The sequence below is a fragment of the Coffea arabica genome, chromosome 11c (genome assembly GCF_036785885.1).
Source record: "Coffea arabica cultivar ET-39 chromosome 11c, Coffea Arabica ET-39 HiFi, whole genome shotgun sequence".
In the NCBI taxonomy this organism is placed as follows: domain Eukaryota; kingdom Viridiplantae; phylum Streptophyta; class Magnoliopsida; order Gentianales; family Rubiaceae; genus Coffea; species Coffea arabica.
In genome coordinates, this window is record NC_092330.1 from 36,901,711 (window position 1) to 36,911,875 (window position 10,165).

Here is a 10,165-nt window from a genome sequence, read left to right on the forward strand (position 1 = left end):
TACGCGGTACTCCATGCAATCTAACCACATCCTTGAAGAATAAATCAGCAACATGGCGCGCATCATTTGTTTTCCTACAAGGGAGAAAATGAGCCATTTTAGAAAATCTATCCACTACAACAAAGATACTATCCATACCTGTAGAAGATCTTGGTAAACCAAGCACAAAATCCATGGATATGTCTGTCCAAGGAGCATGAGGTACGGGTAGAGGAGTATACAATCCATGAGGGTTACTCCTTGACTTTGCCTGCTTACACTTTAAACACTTATCACAAATGTTAGCAATGTCACGCCTCATTTTAGGCCAATAGAAATGCTCATGCAAAATGTCAAGAGTTTTATCAATACCGAAATGCCCCATCAACCCTCCGTCATGGGCTTCTCTAACAAGTAATTCCCTAAGTGAACAGTTGGGAATACATAGGCGATTTTCTTTGAACAAGAAGCCTTCATGCCTATAAAACTTTTGAAATGCAGCATGTTCACAAGCTTGAAACACATTAGAAAAATCAGCATCATGTGCATACAAGTCTTTAATGTGCTCAAAACCAAGTAACTTAGTGCTCAGGTTAGTGATCAAAATATACCTTCTAGACAAAGCATCCGCAACGACATTATCTTTTCCCTTCTTATACTTAATGATATATGGAAAGGAATCAATAAATGCAATCCATTTTGCATGTCTTTTATGCAACTTACCCTGCCCCTTAAGGAATTTAATTGATTCATGATCAGTATGTATCACAAATTCCTTAGGCATAAGATAATGCTGCCACACTTCAAGAGCACGCACAACAGCATACAATTCCTTATCATAAGTAGGGTAATTAAGAGCTCCCCCACTCAATTTCTCACTGAAATATGCCAAGGGCCTATTATTTTGGTGTAAAACAGCCCCTATGCCGATCCCACTAGCATCACATTCAACTTCAAACATCAAATCAAAATTAGGCAGAGCAAGAATAGGTGCTGAAGTTAACAAATTTTTAAGCTTATTAAACGACTCTTCTTGCTCTTTTCCCCATTGAAACCCCACATTCTTTTTAACTATCTCATTCAAAGGTGCTGCAATAGTGCTAAAGTCTTTAACAAATCTCCTATAGAAGCTTGCAAGACCATGAAAGGACCTTACCTGAGACACATTGGTTGGAGTCGGCCACTCCATGATGGCCTTTACCTTGACGGGATCAACACTTATGCCATTTGCTCCAACAATATAACCAAGAAAGTTAACCTCAGAAGTGCAAAAGACACATTTTTCCATGTTAGCAAATAACCTATTTTCACGCAAGGCACTTAAAACAAGTCGCAAATGCTCAACATGCTCTTCTAAAGACTTGCTAAAGATCAGTATATCATCAAAATAAACAACAACGAACTTCCCAAGAAAATGCCTTAAAACATGGTTCATTAATCTCATGAAAGTACTTGGAGCGTTTGTTAAGCCAAAAGGCATCACAAGCCACTCATAAAGACCATACTTTGTTTTGAAAGCAGTTTTCCATTCGTCACCTTCCTTTATCCTTATTTGATGATACCCAGATCTTAAATCAATTTTAGTGAAAATAATTGCCCCATGCAATTCTTCTAACATATCGTCTAACCTAGGAATGGGATGACGATACTTAACAGTAATTTTATTAATTGCACGACAATCTGTACACATTCTCCAAGTCCCTTCTTTCTTAGGTACTAAAATGACTGGAACCGCACAAGGACTAAGAGATTCACGAACCTGGTCCTTTTCAAGGAGGGAATCGACTTGCCTTTGGATTTCCTTTGTTTCCTCCGGATTTGCTCTATAGGCTGGTCGATTTGGTAGAACTGCTCCAGGAACAAAGTCGATTTGATGTTCAATACCTCGAATTGGAGGTAATCCTGTCGGTAGTTCCTCCGGAAACACATCCTTGAATTCCTGCAAAAGAGAGTAGATTGCACTAGGAAGGGAATCGGTTATGCCTAGTGTGTAAAAAGAAGAATAATCAGCTTCCCTGTACAGAAGTACTATGAGAAGACTTTGTGCATTCAAAGCCATATCTACCTCACGCACACTTGCATAGAAATTCCTTTTTTTCACTTTCAAGCTCTCGGCTTCACTGAGTTTTTTTCCACTCGAATTTCCTTTTTCACTCAACTCGGCCTCTACTTTTTTTTTCCCCTCATTCTCTCTCTCATTCGGCTTTTTCTTTGTTTCTTTCGATTGCCTTTTCTCTCTCTCTTTTCTTAAATGCAATTGTTTTTCATACACTTGTGTAGGTGTCAATGGTGAAAGAGTGATTTTGAGGTTGTCCATAATGAACTTATACTTGTTGGTAAGTCCAATATGATCAGCCTGTCTATCATACTCCCAAGGACGCCCTAACAAGACATGACTAGCTTGCATAGGAATTATATCACATAAAACGTGGTCCTTGTATCGACCAATAGAAAAAGCAATTAAAGCTTGTTTGGTCACCTTGACTTCCCCCCATCATTTAACCAAGATAGTCTATAGGGTTTAGGATGGTAAGTCCATGGAAGGTGTTTTTGCTCAACAAAGTCAGCAGCTACGCAATTAGTACAAGAGCCACTATCAATGATCATGAGACATACCTCATCTCCAATTTTGCATCTCGTATGAAAAATGTTGGTCCGTTGGAGATCATCTTCTTGAGCTTGTGCATTTAGCACTCTCATAGTCACCATAGTTCGAGCCACGGGGTCCTCTTCTATTTCAACCAGGTCATCATCCTTCCCCTCTTCTTCAAGCGGTGGCATGTCCGCATATTCCTCCTCCCCTTCGCTTTGCCACATTCCCTCTTCATTCATATACATGATGCTTCGGTTAGGGCATTGAGCCATGAGGTGGCCAATTCCCTTGCATTTGAAACATGCCTTTGGCTGGTTGGTAGATGTATTTGCTCCTGGAAGAGTTGGCCGCGGGGTTGGTTTAGAAGAAGTTGCACTCGGATGGGACGGTTGTTCCATCCGCTTGTTTTCCCTCTCTCTATTACCTTGCCTTGGCCAAACATTGGTTGTTGGCAATTGATTTCTTTTCCAAGGAGTGGAAGAGGATGTAGTGGTTCGGCCACTAGAGTTCTTTAGAGGTAAGGCTTGTTTTTCCACCTTTTCTGCATAAGACACCATTTGTTGAAGTTCAAAGTGGTCTTGAAGCTCAACCTTCTTCCTAATTTCAGGATTTAATCCATTAAGGAACCTCGCCATGGTTGCTTCCGGATCCTCTTGGACATTGGCTCTTATCATCGCTACCTCCATTTGTTTGTGGTACTCATTAACCGAATTAGAACCTTGAGTGAGTCGTTGGAGCCGATTGTACAAGTCCGTGGTATAGTGGAAGGGTACAAATCGTTTCCTCATCACTTGCTTCATTTCAGCCCAAGTGTCAATTGATGGTTCCCTATTTCTCCTCCTTATGGCACATACTTGCTCCCACCAAATGGATGCATAATCTTCAAATTCAATAGCCGCAAGTTTCACCTTTTTCTCTTCAGAGTAGTTGTGGACCTCAAACACTTGCTCAACTCGCCTAACCCAATCCAAGTAAGATTCAGGATCATTTTTCCCATGAAAGGTAGGCATCTTGGTCTTGATGGACCCAAGATTGTCATCGATTCTCCTAGGTCGGTCTCGACCTTCCCTTGCTCCTCTTTGGCTCTTCCTTGATCGAATCGAGGTGTTAGAATGATATCCCTCATCATCCGCATCATGATCAGCACTCTGAACACTCGAAGCCCTATTGTATGTATCTCCAGTACCTCGCATCTCAATGGCAGCCAGCCTGTCGGATATTTGTGTCATCACAACTTCCTGTCTCTCCGCTTGTTTTTGAAGAGCTTGGAGCACCAGTTTGAGTGACATGTCAGTCTCAGATGGCTCAGGCATGTTCCCCTCTTGAGACATGTTGTCAAACCTGCAAAACAAATGTATCCTAGTCGACCTTGCAAAGCACTCGTGTATCACTCAAGAAAACACACTCACTCTCAATTTTCCTTTTCGAAGTTCTTAAAACAACTCAACTCTCAAAAATTCCAGAATTAATTACCCTATAAGTAATAAGACACAAAGCAGAATTTTTACGAATCCTAGAAAACAAAAACTCTACCTGAGGCTGGAACTGAATTTTTTTTTTTTGAGCTGTTGCTTTGCTGAGTTTCTGGTCAGTATTTTGGAGTATAGATGGTGCTTTTGGGTGCTCAAATAATGTACGAACTAGTCCTCAAATTTCAGTCAAATCGGATCGCAAAACTAGCTCAACCGATTTTAGAAACTCAAGAACTCCCAAGGCGGTTTGGGCTAAGGGGTTTGGTTTGGTTTTGAAAACGGAATTGGGTGTGTTTGGGGCTGGTTAGGTCGTTTGGGGTTTTTGGAATTCAATCAAGATTGGAACTCAAGAGTTGGAAACCAATCAAGATTAGGAAACTCAAGAATTGGAAACCAATCAAGATTTGGAGACTCAAGTTTTTTTTTTTTTTTTGGGAAACCAATCAAGATTTGGAGACTAATCAAGAATTGGAGACAAATCAAGAATTGGAAACTCAAGATTTGGGAAACTTGATTTCCTTTGTGTGAGAACCAATTCCTTCTCTTCTTCCTTTTTTTTTTTTTTTTTTCTCTTTCGTTTTTTTTTCTTTTTTTTTTCGACTCTTCAAGGAACACAAATTCAGATCACACCAACAAGTTCAAGAAAACGAATGAAAGGTTATGCAAATTTCAAGAAGACCCTAGTTCTTGATTTATTGTTCAAGAACCTTCAAAACAAGAATTGGTGGTCCAAGAACTTCAAGAATTTGTTCAAGAAGCTCAAGAACTTCCCCAAATTACGTTGTGGTGTTTAGGGTTTGCAAGAACAATAACCAATACTCAAGAAATAGGCAAACAGAATTTCAGCAATACTCAAAAGAAAAATTCCAGCAATACTCTAGCAATTTGGACACTAAAAACAATATAAGGTACGTGACTCTTTTTTTTTTTTTTTTTTTTTTGTCTTTAAACCCTAACAGCCCAAACAAAAGTATAACAGACTCAAGAACAAAAATTGGACAGAAAACACAAAAAGACAATACCCAAACAGTTTTTTTTTCGGATGAACAGTAACGTGAACAGTACGCTACAGTAACGATGAACAGTAATCACTACAGTTTTTTTTTGTTTTTTTGTTTTTTTTTTTTTTGACAACAGACACAAACTAATAAGATATGAACAACTTCAATTGAAAGAGAATTAACCTGATGCTCTGATTACCAACTGATGAGCAACCCTAGGGGAAGACCCTCCTAGAACCTCCCAACCTTGTAATTATCAGAGTTGGACCTTTTCTCCCAATGAAAATTGAACTCGATTGTTCTCATGAACTCAAGACCTCTGACACACAAAGGCAATCAGCAACCTTAAGCAAATAAAGATGGATGAAGAGACACCACGATTAGGGAACAAACTAATCGATAAAGTCAGATTTGAATCCTAAGCAATGAACTCAAGAATTCAAGAGTAAGTTCGATTAAGAACTTGAAGGAAAATTCCTCACGATTTCTGGTTGTAATAATCTGTCCGGACTGATACAAGAGGTGCCTTTTTATAGGCTAAAACTAGGGCAAACTCCGGCCCACATAAACCTGAAAGAAATTTGGTCCGCATAAAGAGTTTAAAGAGTCAGCTCTTTAAGGCTTTCCGATAAGGCCCAATAAGTAATAAAATACTTAACGCCTAACAACTACTAAACTAGACAGTCTTAAAAACAACTACCAACTAAACTAACAAGTATGAGATCATTCCTTCACTTCAAACGTACAAGTGAACAAAGTAACGTCATGGTCCATCAAATCTTCAAACCTAGCTTGCTCCTTGCTTGTATGGTGAATGATCAAGGCTTGTAAAGCTTCCTTCACCTTCTTGGATCTTGATCTTGTCATCGGACCGTCAATGTTATCCTTGACCCAAGGTTGAAGTGGTTGCGCACCCGTATCCGTATCAGTACAATTTGTGGCTACTTATTTAGGCAATGTAAATATTTTGCCGGCACTATTGTGTGGATTGGTCCCCTGTTGGTCTTAGTTCTTCATGTTTAGGAGATAACATGGGCCATGATCTTTAATTGTCTGGTATTTTGGTATTTTATTGTGAATAACATATGGTTATACTCCGCTAGTGTCGTCATCCAGTAACCGGGAGTCTTCACCACAAATGTCGATTCTCACGTCTAAAAGTAGCGATATCTATGAGTAGGTAGTCCTGGAGCTGTGAAAAGTTGAGTAACTGGGCTCTTTTATCTAAAAATGTCAGAGTTCACGTCAAAAGACTTGAATGGCTTGGGACTAAGCATTTATTCTTTCAATTAAAAAAAAAGAGAAAAAGAAATAAAATAAAAACAAAGAGAGAATAGATGTGGAAAATATGTAAGTCTATGATCATGTTGGCCAGTCGATCCTTGGTTCTCAATGTTGAGACTTTGGTTGCTAGTTGACTTAATTGCTGACTATTGCTAGTTTGATATTTGGATTTCCTAAGCGAGTTAGCCATGAACTGGACGAGTCTGCGATCTTAGGAGCTAACTGGGAGAGATATGTCTTGAGACTCTTGACACTTAGCCACTAAACCTTGATTTTGGTGTAAGCACAGCTTGGCAATAGATGACGTGAGAGCTGACCATGGTTGAGTTTAGTTGTCCCCATGCTTGAGGGCAAGCATGGTTCAGGTGTGGGGGAAATTGATAGGGTGTTAATTGTTAGTAATTTTACTATTAATTTTTCCCTTTGTCCTTACTAAATATTGTTTTAAATTGTTAATATATACTTATATTTGGTATTTGGACCTATCTACAGGAAATGGAATTAAAAAGTGCTAAAAAGGGGAACCTATTGGAGAAAATTGCTACACACGTGGGAGACTCCAAACAAGTTCACAAAACAAACGGATGGCATTTCCCTTTTGCTAATTAGGAGTTGAAGTCCTTGAGGAGCAAGAGGAAATGAAATGAGAAAAATTCGGCTGGAGCTTACTTTTGGGAATTGGACTCTCAATTTGTGCGGGGACCACGGAGAAAAGAAAGGCATTAGTCATTGGAGTTAAAAGGAAAAAAACGTACAGAGAGCTCTTATCAATAGTTTTAGCATAGCATTAGTTTTAGTTTTTCTTTCTTTTTCCTTTTCACGCGCACGAGGTGCTCGACAATATTTTTCAACGGGAAAAACATCTTTTACTCTTGCTTTCTAGTGAAAAACGTGATGCCTTTGCAATCAAGTAATTTGCATGAAGATTTATTCATGCGGTGTGGCTAAGCCTTTTATCTAGTCAAAGATCAATTCGACGGCGCAGTCCCGAAAATCTGTGAGATCTAATTAGTTTTCACGCGTTTCTCAATTTATTAATATTTTCACGTTGTCTACTTGAATTTTCATGGGATTATTTTATTAATTGGATGTCCAGGGCCCGATGTTCAATATGATTTATTAATCTCCTGCCAAGTTAGTCAATTAAATCCGTAATTATTTGATTGATTAATATTAGTGGCAACTGGAGTGTTTACACACTAGGAGAACGTGCAATCTAATTTCAATAACCCTCGTAGCGTGTTATTGATTGGGGTTAGATTTTTCTAGTTCTTAATGCAATTGAAAAATTAATTCCTACGGTCGTACTTAGGAGTATTTTCTGATTAAGGGTAATCAATGGTCGTACCTTGGTTATCAATAAATTAAGGAAAAATTGGTCGTTAGAGTTCGTTGGCGACTATAACTAGCCTATTAATAAATTAAGTGAACCTCCCTTGCATCAATGATCGGGTAAGTGAACTGTGTCTGAGTAGTTATATCCTTGGCTAGAATTTATCTATTCTTGATTTAATTCCTGCCTATATTCGTGCTAGTTAATTATTTATTTTTAGTGAATTGCTTAATTATTTTTTAGTTTTAGTCCGATAAAATCCCCCTTTATCAATTGGAATCTCAAAGAGACAAATATCCCAGTCTTTGAGGAGACGACCCTACTTGCCACTGTTTACTATTTAGTAAACTTTGTCAACTAATTAATTCTGGTATATCGGATTAAGCAAACTCTTCGGGAACAGGGTGAATCAAGTAACCCATTGCACACCTAGAGTCCCTGCTCCTGTACCTAGGATTAATTATTGACTGCTTTTAGTGGTAGTTAGGTTCTATTTTTATTATTGCACAGGCTCGACCCCTGCCATTTTTCTTTCCCAATATTGCCTAACTTACCTTATTCAAGATGACAAACGTCTTATAAGGTGTTTGATAAGAAGGTTTCAACACAAGGAATGGATTTTAATTCCAGTCATACCTGTACATAATGTTTGTTTAAGATCAATCTGAATAAATTAATAGGTTTCACAAATTCTTTCTATAAGTTTTTATGATTAATCATTAAAAAGTATGGTTTCACTTATCCATTGTGTTTTTATTTTTTAAAACATCTTACTATAAAGTTAACAAATATTTTATGGGTTTTTATCAAATCTATTGTTGTGTCTCTAATTTATCATGCCCATAGCAATAGTGATTATGAAATTTGAACCAAACAGCTCTTAGTATATTCCAACATTTGAAAACATCACCCTTGATATTTTGTTGGCACAGAAAAATACACGCACACATGCGGAATCTTTTTTTTTTTTTTGTTTTTTTAACTGGAATAGTATTTTTATTTATTTTATAAAAATTTTGACAGAGTTTCCCGATAAAATTGATGAAACTCCCTGTCAACAAACCCAAATTCAAGAAAATAACCACAAGATAGTTATATACTGTATCTAATGCTATTGCCTTTTAATCTGTCGAATAGATGCCACTCCTATCCTATAAAGATGGAAATTACTGGTGTAAAGATGCAGCTACCAAATAAATGTCCTCCCAGTTTTGCGTATTACCAACTTCAACTCAATCTATTATTGTCCCAGACACCGTGTACGAAACGAAGGAAGCCCTAAACGATCCAATCTAATAGCCCCCCTGACCAATTGAGGCAAGTCCGAAAATCTATTAAACACATGTCTTGCGCTAGAGTCTGCACCAAAATTTGCCAGACGATCTGCCGGTGCGTTTGTCTCCCTGTAGCAGTGTGTGATCGATTGGAAATACTGCTTGAACATCATCAACTCATCCAGATCTCTCTGCAGACGCCAAGGACAAGCACTAGTTCCTTGAACAATCTGAACCAGGGTGAGAGAGTCCGCCTCTAAGTTTAACTCCAAGCACCCTCGAGCCACACAAAGTCTAACGCCCCATAGCAAAGCTCGAAGTTCCGCCTGCATGCTGGTTATGACTCTGAAGTGCTCCGCGTAGCCGAACAAAAAATTTCCTCGACTATCCCGCACAAGCCCACCCCCCACTCCTTCCTGGGTTCCCTCGAGAGCATCCATCTGAATTCAACTTATATCCTTCTCGCGGAATTACCCAGTAAACTATTTTAATAACCATCCGCCTTTGATGACTACCCAACTCGCGAAGCATCCCTTCCCATGTGAGGGCAGAACACTGTACCTCCGGGAACCGTGACTAAAGGAAATCATGCTGAAGTTGGATAATCCGATTCACCGTAACCCCGACCCTTATCTTCCGACCTTTAAACACACCCTCATTCCTAGCCTTCCACAAACCCAGCATACCACCAAAAGAAGTATATTATGCACAAATTTTACATAAATATTAGTCCCCCTCCTTAACCAGCAAGACCACACCATGTGACACACTGTATGTACCCCACTAAACTCACCAGCAGTATTCTCGAAATGACGTCAGACCAATCGTGCCCCCTCGCCTGAGCAAAACACATGATTCAAGTCCTCCTCCTGGGGGTTCTGATAACACCAGCATCTAGACGAGCCAGAAACCCCAAATCTCTGTAGGCGATCCATAAGAGGAAGCCTCCCCTGTAGTAATCTCAGCATAAATAAAGAAACCTTGGCTGGAAGACCCTGCTGCCATATATGGCCAAAGAGCCAAGAGCTGTTACCGAAATGACGGATCAGTGAGTAAGCCGATGCAGTGGAAAAGATGCCCGAGTTCGTAAGCGCCCACACCATTCTATCATTGCCCCTACCAGGAGGAGGGTCAAGCTCCAAAACCTGCTTGACCAATTTTCCATCCAAGAATTGACGGAGCATTTCCACATTCCAGGCCCTCCGATCGACAAAATCAGCCACCGAATA